At 39.9% G+C, this 8,707-nt stretch overlaps 1 long non-coding RNA gene across 1 annotated transcript; it reads left to right on the top strand.

Annotated features, from left to right (window-relative positions):
* The first annotated feature begins 520 nt into the window (after positions 1–520).
* Positions 521–8,154, top strand: LOC114807896. Its single transcript, XR_003755911.2, has 3 exons — positions 521–923; positions 6,466–6,599; positions 7,809–8,154. It is a non-coding gene; the product is annotated as an uncharacterized LOC114807896 (long non-coding RNA).
* Positions 8,155–8,707: the final 553 nt, after the last annotated feature.

Genomic DNA, 8,707 nt, shown 5'->3' with positions numbered 1-8,707 from the left:
CCACCATGCCATGTCTGATTCATTCATTCATTCATTCGATCGCAATGATTGAACGCTTATTGTGAGCAAAATACCATACTAAGCGCTTGGGACAGCACAATATAACAATAAACAGACACATTCCCAGCCCACAACAAGCTTACAGCCTAGAGGACCTTGCAGTCAGATGCACTGGTATGATTTTGTCATGCTTTTTAACAAAACTCAAGGTGCCCACCAAGCACCTGTCCCTCATGCTTCAATTTGGTAGGGGAAGAGGTACCAGGACACTGCAAAACAGTGGTCAGCATCCCTCCCCGGAATTAAAATGTCTCTTTCCTCTTTCCTTATTCCTTCCTCCGATGGCTGCTAGCAACTCGCCATGAATCCAGTCAACATTCACTCTGCTGCCGACCAGACAGTGGCATTTATTGAGCGCTTCCTGTGGGTGGAATGGAATACTGGCACTGTAACTGTTCTTAACAGCGAGTTGTGGCTCTAAAAGTGTCTAAGCTCTGGAACAGGCCCTGGGGCTCTGTGCTTGATTCGGCAACATGTACCAGTTAATACAGTAATAATACAGCAATTCAGAATTGGTGTGTACCTTTGCTAAGGTTTGCCTCTCAAATCTTCATGGTGCTTGACAGAAACAGGAGCGGTGGGCAAAGAGAAAACAAAAAGCTACAGGAGGGGTAGGAATCTGAAGACTCGGTGCTACTTAAGGAACTATGCAGGCCTTTGTTTTTAGCATGCAGCAGCACACTCATGCACCAGCATCTTTCAGGTGGATCTGTAGAAAGTAAAGTAGGTCATCTCATCCATCACAAGGAAGAAATGCATAGCCTGGCTTTCCCAGTTCAGGGAATGAAGACATTGAAGATTATGCTATGTGACTTCAACCAGCAATTTCAATGTGTTCTGTGTGGGATTTCTTCAGAGTGCTGGTAAGAGACCGATGCACATTAGTTGTATGCATTTTAGATTCGGAAACAAGGAAAACAAGCAGATAAATCCTGCTTCACCTCCTTCCAGAAACAATGCAAATCAAAACACAGAGTCACTCATCTGAATTGGGGCTGAGGGGACATGGCCTCACTTTAAAATGATTAATTTAATAGTACAACCTTTAGTAACATATTTATGCTTGATACAATTCCTGGCTTCCATATTTTTTTTGAAGATGAACTGAACCATAATTCTTCCTGGATTTTTATGATCTGAGTGGGGTTTTGTTGCATATCTACATTTTTAATCCCAATATCACCACCTTGGTGTAAAATGCTGAAAGTCAAGACCGCGAAGCAAGCGAGACACGTATAAGTCCTACTATTTGTTCCTTAGGCTTACAAAAGCAATTTTGTTTATGGTGATAGCAAACCACTGTTTACATAATCTTAGTCCTCCTCATCACTTCAGAGACTAGGTAACAGAAAGCTTTCGATCAATCCTAAAATGTCTTTTGAGTTTGTTGACCGATGACATGCCTGCAATCGAGATATATCTCAAGTGATTATGTATGGCATGTAAGTTCCTCACATTTAATACAGAAATCTATAATGAGTTTCAAGGTACTCATAGTTAAGCTATTATACAGTAATATTTTTGGAATGAGACTGTGGAAATGGAGCATATGAATCCATTAGTGTTGTCTCTAATAGCCCTAGAATATGCAGAGGTTCACTGGCAATGGTAATCTTTCTCAAGTCCATTTTTCAAGAGGTTTATTTGAAAAAGTATGAAATTTTAAAGTCTGGATGATCATTCTCACCATTTATGAGATAACATCAGGTTTGATGACTTCTCTGTTCTTCACCAAGGCTCTAGAGATTATTTTCCCCATATGGATTGTCTATTAATTCACTAGTTGCCTTATAGGAGAATCACAAGGAGGTGAAAGAAGCAGATATCTATTTTCTTTGAGAGAAAACGTAACAGGAGCTTATTGTTATTTCACTGTAAACCACTGGTCTCTGGAAGGCAAGGGAAAATATAAGTCTACTCAAAAAGGGGTTTTGCTCAAAGTGAGTGTCAAGAAGTAGTGCTTGTAGGCCGACTAGCTAAATGGAAGCCCAGCTAAATAATAACTAAAGGATAAAGAAAATACAAATTCATCCCTTAAAATAAAACTAATGTACAAATATTGAGACACTATGATTTATGCTATTATCATTATTACTCTTATGAAGCTCAATCAGAAAGAACAGCTTCTGATTTAGATTCACAGAAAGAATGTGATTTCTCTTTGGGAGAGAATCTGAAAGCTCTGAATCAGAATCCCTACAACAATCAATTTATTGAGCACTTACTGTAGGCAAAGCACTGTACTAACGCTTGGGAGAGAAGGATATAATAGGGTTGGCAACCACGTTCCCTGCCTACGATGATCTAAACCTGTGACCTGGTAAATTGAGGAATAACTGTAGATTATGGATTGGAAAACTGATTAATAAATTCATCCCATGACTTACCTTAAACTCCTTAGCATTATCTTGCATGGCTCAGTGGAAAGAGCCCAGGCTTGGGAGTCAGAGGTCATGGCTTCGAATCCCGGCTCCGCCACTTGTCAGCTGTGTGACTGTGGGCAAGTCACTTAACTTCTCTGTGCCTCAGTTACCTCATCTGTAAAATGGGGATGAAGACTGTGAGTCTCACGTGGGACAATCTGATTACCCTGTGTCTACCCCAGCGCTTAGAACAGTGCTCTGCACAAAGTAAGCGCTTAACAAATACCAACATTATTATCTTTAAAGCACTCAATCACCTTGTCATCTACGACCTCATCCAGCTGCTTTCATACTACAACCTTGCCCACATACTTCACTCTTCTAATGTCAACCTACTCAATGAACCTCGATCTCATCTATCTCACCACTGATGTCTTGCCTGCATCCTGCCTCTGGCGTGGAACACGCTCGCTCTTCATGTCTGACAGACGATGACTCTCCCCACTTTCAAAACCTTACTAAAAGCACATCTCTTCCAAGAGGACTTCTCTAAGCCCTCTTTTCCTCTTCTCCCACTCCCTTCTGCATCACCCTTGGACTTGGATTTATACCATTTCTTCATCCCTCTCTCAGCCCCACGACACTTGTGTACATAACCATAATTTATATTAATGTCTGTCTCCCCCCCTAGACTCTGAGCTTGTTGCAGACGGGGAACATGTCAAACAACTCTGTTATATTGTACTCTCCCAAGCCCTTAGTACAGTGCTCTGCACACAGAAAGCACTCAATAAATACAACTGATTGACTGACTGATCCCAAAATGCACAGAACTCTATAATCGAAGATAGCGCTGAAGGCCCAATGGAAACATGGTTGATAAAAAATGACCAGTATACAATATATGCTTTTTGGTGGGGGAGATTAATGTTTTGAATTAAGGATATTAAGCATTCTGCATCAAATATTACAGTTGTAAGATACCACTAACATAACATTGGCTCTGAGACAGGAGCCTCAGATGAAGATGTCTCAGACTTTACTCTCTTTTCTTTCGGCATATTATTTACATCCTGGGTAATTCAGAAGATTGGATGACTTGTGTATATTTCTATCCTCTCTCCCCGATTTCAAGTTTGGCATTTCCTCCATTTTTTTTTAACGTTGGCAAAAACAATAGTCTTTTTGTTTACGATATCAGCTTCAGTTTTAAAAGTCAAAATAAAAATGTCCAGGATTCTCCAGGAGCCTTCCTTATGAAAAGACCATTTTATTCAGTCATCACAGACAGATCTAATTCAAGCCGTAGTGTAGGCAGAATGACCACAAACTATATATAAAAATAACACATAAGCCATGAGTTGTCGCTGCAAATTAACTTTGATATTCTAGGAAGAAAAGTGCTATGACATCATATCTACTTTTAGATGCTTTTATAGAATCTGATCATTTTATTTTCAAATGGGATACTTTCCCCGATGGTGGGGGGAGGAGTGAGAGGAGGGAGGTCAAGCCCCAGACTGTGCTTTACCCTCTCTCTGTTGTGCTTCTGGTGGGGGGGAGGTAGGAGGCCCTGGGGACCTCTTATTTGAATTTACCCAAGCACTCAGCACAGTGCTTGGCCCATAGAAATCACACAATACCATCGTTATCATTATTATGCTCAGTCCTGATCCGTACCTTTAGAGTGGATTTTACTTCTACTTGTTAACAGCTGCAATTGGTCGTTAATATTTACTGAGCATCTACTGTGGACAGAGCACTCTACTAAGCATTCTGGAATGTGTAACAGAAACAAGACATACACTCCTTCACCACAATCAGTTCATTTATTCTATTGCATTGTACAAGTGCTCAGGAAGCGCTCTGCATACAGTAAGTGCTCAATAAATAGCATTCACTGATGGGTTAACTGATTGAGCCAGTGTTTTGATCATCATACAATACAGATGCAACAACTGACATTAATTGCCAGTTATGGCAGTTGGAGCAATCTCACATCATGTCCCCATTCCTCCCTCACCCGCCAGCTCCCTTTCTTCACACCACCCTGCTCCAACAGAATACCACTCTACCCAAGGGAGAAATGAGGGAAAATGGAAGAAAAATGAGATATCTGCAATGGGAATGATCAAACTGCAGTCTAAAACCAGAGCAGAAGAGATAAAATAGTGAAATATATGCCATTATTCAAGCAAAGAGTGAATAAACATTACAAGCCTGAACTAGTTTATGCAGAAAATATTGCTCCTGTGGGTTCTCCATGGCTTTTTAAATTGAGGAGTTACCTGTAGAATAACATTAATTGTGGGAATGATAGAATGAGGTTTTATCATATTCAGGTACAATGATGGTTGAATGATTGATATAGTGAGACACTCACCCAGTGTAGAAAGGCAAAACTTGGATAGGCAGGTAGCATGATTTCTACAACCTGTGAACCAGCTTGAAGAGCTGATTTTGACCCAGGCTCTGCATCAATATTTCAGAAGTCAAAAAAGGCACTATAACCAATGACCAGCCCTGGAAAATGAACTGAGAGACATGTTGGATAGAAATGGTGTTCAGGATCCAGTTTCCTGAAGCGACGTGAATGGACATGAACAATTTAGGTCAGAAGAAAGTGAGTCATTGACAGCCCAAGACAATTCAGTTAAATCTTGAAAACATAGTCAAACAAAAAGTTTAACATTTGGCTGAAACTTGTTTGAGCTGGATGACCATTTTTAATAGCATTCTAGATGTGTAAGAAAGGATTTGAGAATTTTAAAAGTACCAAGCAGGAGAGGAATGTGCCCCAAAGGAAGAGAGGAAGAAACAGGAGAGAGTTGGAGATAATGTTAAGAAGGTCTGACATTTTTCATAAGGGATGTGTATAACAATTCTTCTATGATGTAGAAGATCAAATCAGAATGGGCCAGCCCAGTTTCAGCTTTACCGCTGTGTATGGTGATCAGGGGCAACAGTTCCTCATAGAAAAGAAGAAAGAAGAAAAGATATTGTAAAGCTGTAAGAACTGTGAGATATTGCAGGGGCTGAGTAGAGAGAGAAGGGGTTTGTTAGGCAACAGGGACAGCAATAAAAGACATCTTACCCAGGTAATAAATTTTAGATGTAACTCAACCTTTTCTTTTTTACAAAGGAAGATTTAGCAATCAAAAGTGAAGCAAGGAAGTTAAGAAGATTTTAAAGGACAACAGGAGGCAGCATGTCCCCAAACATTTATATATCTGTTGTCATCAGAAGCCTGCATATGGTCTTTGTGGGAAAAAAAAAAAAAGAAAGACCTCCCAGAGAGTAGAAAGCAAGACTGAAGAGCCTGGATCTGGTGTAATTCATTTTACTTAGGAATTTTTAGGACTCCTAAATGAATCTACAGTTTGGATTGGCTTAGGAAGAAATTTCTTATCATGCTTTAATCAGTCATAGCTAACCCTTGACAAACTGTTGTTTTATTCTCATTATTCTCATTTTGCCCTTGGATTGCAGATGATGGCTTGAATACCAGTCCTCTCAGAATTCCCCATCAAACCTGTTGAAGATGCATTACCTAGTCTTCTCTGCTTCCAATTCCCATTAAAATGGTCCCAGATCTTATGAATCCTATCAAAGGTCAACTGACCCAATGAATTAGAAAAAGTGTTTCCTTATTTAAGTGTCTGAGCGACCGGCAGGCCTATAAGGCACCGCACAGCCAATACATCTATTGTGTCAACCAACTGTGTTTTTAAAAGCTCCTTAATACACATCTATATGGGTCAATAATGCATGTTTTCCAAAGTCCCTAATGCATCTTGATAGAAATGACTATAACGAGCCATTACTTTTTTGCATTCAATTCAAATGCTGCATTAAAGCATGTTTGGTGGTAGTTTTGCATTTGCTTTAATTTATACTCTAACTTCATTTTCTTTTGAAAGAAAACCTGAATTTTGGAAAGGCTTTCAGCCTTGATTCTCATTGATATTGGGAGTTTCAATTCTATGCTAAATGTCATTTTTAAGTCATTGGGGTTTTGGGGATTGTTTTTTTTTTAACACAGGAGACTGAGAATTGCATGTGTGGCAAATTCTCCTGACCCCTAATGGCAATTTCTGGCTCTGCCCCCTTTCTCCCTGTGTTGGGAATACACCTGAAAGAAGTTTGGCTGATCTAAAAGAAATCAATCTTCAGCGCGTAAGTATACTTGATCCCTTTCTACCTAAAACTGTGGTGAGATTTAGTGTGTTCTGTTGGGAGACCCCAATTTCAAGTTCCCATTGGCTTCGAAGGTTTGAAAACACTGTTTTTTTTAGGATACCTGAAAGAATATCAACCATAAAAAATTAACAGGAAGGAGTATGCTCTTTACTCGACTGAGCCAAGGGATATTCCCCGTCACCACCTTCCTTCACGTTTAACTTGCATGCCACTTGTTCCTGACTGCTGTTTACTCTCAGGGACAGTGACCACTGACTGAAAATTGCTCCGGTCAGAGGTGGCCCTCATGTTGCTCCAATGAATTACCCTCGGAAAGCCCACGGGATAATTGTGTTTTTGTGTTTTTTCATTGTTTTCTTACTTTAGATTAAACATTAATTTAAGCACATATTGTCACCATGAAATTATAGAATGCTCTGACTACTCCTGTACAAGATCTCCTTTGTGTCTTTTGATAAGCATGACCTGGGCATATTTTGAAGGCTTTTATTTTACTCCCCTAATAACAGCTCCTGATGGTTTTTGCTTCTGCTGACACTAGCAGTATCTCTGACAGGGAAAAATGATTGAGGGGAAAGGGCTTTTTTCTAGGGGGAAGGAATTATGCTAGACATTAAAATTAACATGAGCCTCCCAGGCTCAAAGCCTGAAAGAAGTTTGGCTGATCTAAAAGAAATCAGTCTTCAGCCAGTAAGCATTTGATTCAACACTTGCATCTAACATACAGTGGTTCAGTACACCTCCCTTCAACCCTATGGCACTGGTAGAGTAGGAAGAAATAGATGGAAAACTTGGTGACTGGTAAAATACTTGGCATAATTCCTTCTCCATAGAAAATCCCTTTTTACCCTCAAATATTACTTTGAAGCAGAAAGAAGAAAGGGTTGGAACTTGAGGGGGGGAAAAAAGATAACAAAAAGATAGCATTGTTTGGGGAAATGAATGGCACTGAAAAAAGTAAAACCAGTCTACAGCTGCATTAGCAAATTACTGAAATAATTCAGGCCAAGAAATTTATATTGCTCTCAATCATACAGTAATATATTTCAGGAGAAACTATTTATTGGACTCCCTTTCTATGCTCAGAGAGGGTTGGACGGTGAGCCCGATTTTGAAAGGAGAAATAAGCAAGGACACTGAGGCCCATAAAATGAGGAGACAGACTTTATTTTTGATACTTCACAGCCCAACCTAAGGAAGGAGAGAACACCAACTTTAGCAACTAAAAGAAGACTGAATTATATGGAGTAAAAAAGAGAGAATTGAATTTATGAAGGGATGAAATATTGTACATTTTGGAAGAGGAGGCTTTCAGAAGAGAACTAAATCCTATTGAAAGCACCAACTAGTCTTCAGTTATTGAATAACTCCTGAAAGAGCATGTATCTTCAGAGACATTCTAAATTGGATCGCTGGTGAATACATAGACCTGCAACCTGGGATGAAAAAGGAGAATCCTTTCATTTCCACAGTAAGCCCTCTCCCTTTTCCTCATCCAAAAGTCTAAAGCAACAGATGTCAATCCCCAGTTATAAAAATAGTTAACAGGTTTGTTGGTATGTCTGTTATGAAACACAGGGTTAATAGTGGAGATCTTTGGAGAAGCAGCGTGGCTCAGTGGAAAGAGCACGGACTTTGGAGTCAGGGCTCATGAGTTCGAATCCCAGCTCTGCCACTTGTCGGCTGTGTGACTGTGGGCAAGTCACTTAACTTCTCTGTGCCTCAGTTCCCTCATCTGTAAAATGGGGATTAAGACTGTGAGCCCCACGTGGGACAACCTGATTCCCCTATGTCTACCCCAGCGCTTAGAACAGTGCTCGGCACATAGTAAGCGCTTAACAAATACCAACATTATTATTATTATTATTATTTTGGGTTTTTTTTGGGGGGGGGGGTTTGATGATTCCTGACAAAGGAGAAGAGAACCGAGGGGAAGTTATGGTCCTATCTTAAGTTAGGAGCACCTTCACTTTTCCTAAATGTGAGTTTAGCCTTACCTCTTTGAGCAGAGTTTTATTTTTCCTAAGAGTATAAAGAAAAAACATAAGGCCTTCTTCTTCCTGGTCCTCCAACTTATATGGTTC

The sequence above is a fragment of the Ornithorhynchus anatinus genome, chromosome X5 (genome assembly GCF_004115215.2).
Source record: "Ornithorhynchus anatinus isolate Pmale09 chromosome X5, mOrnAna1.pri.v4, whole genome shotgun sequence".
In the NCBI taxonomy this organism is placed as follows: domain Eukaryota; kingdom Metazoa; phylum Chordata; class Mammalia; order Monotremata; family Ornithorhynchidae; genus Ornithorhynchus; species Ornithorhynchus anatinus.
Note: the sequence above shows the minus strand (reverse complement) of the source record. Positions and strands in the feature narration are given on the sequence as shown.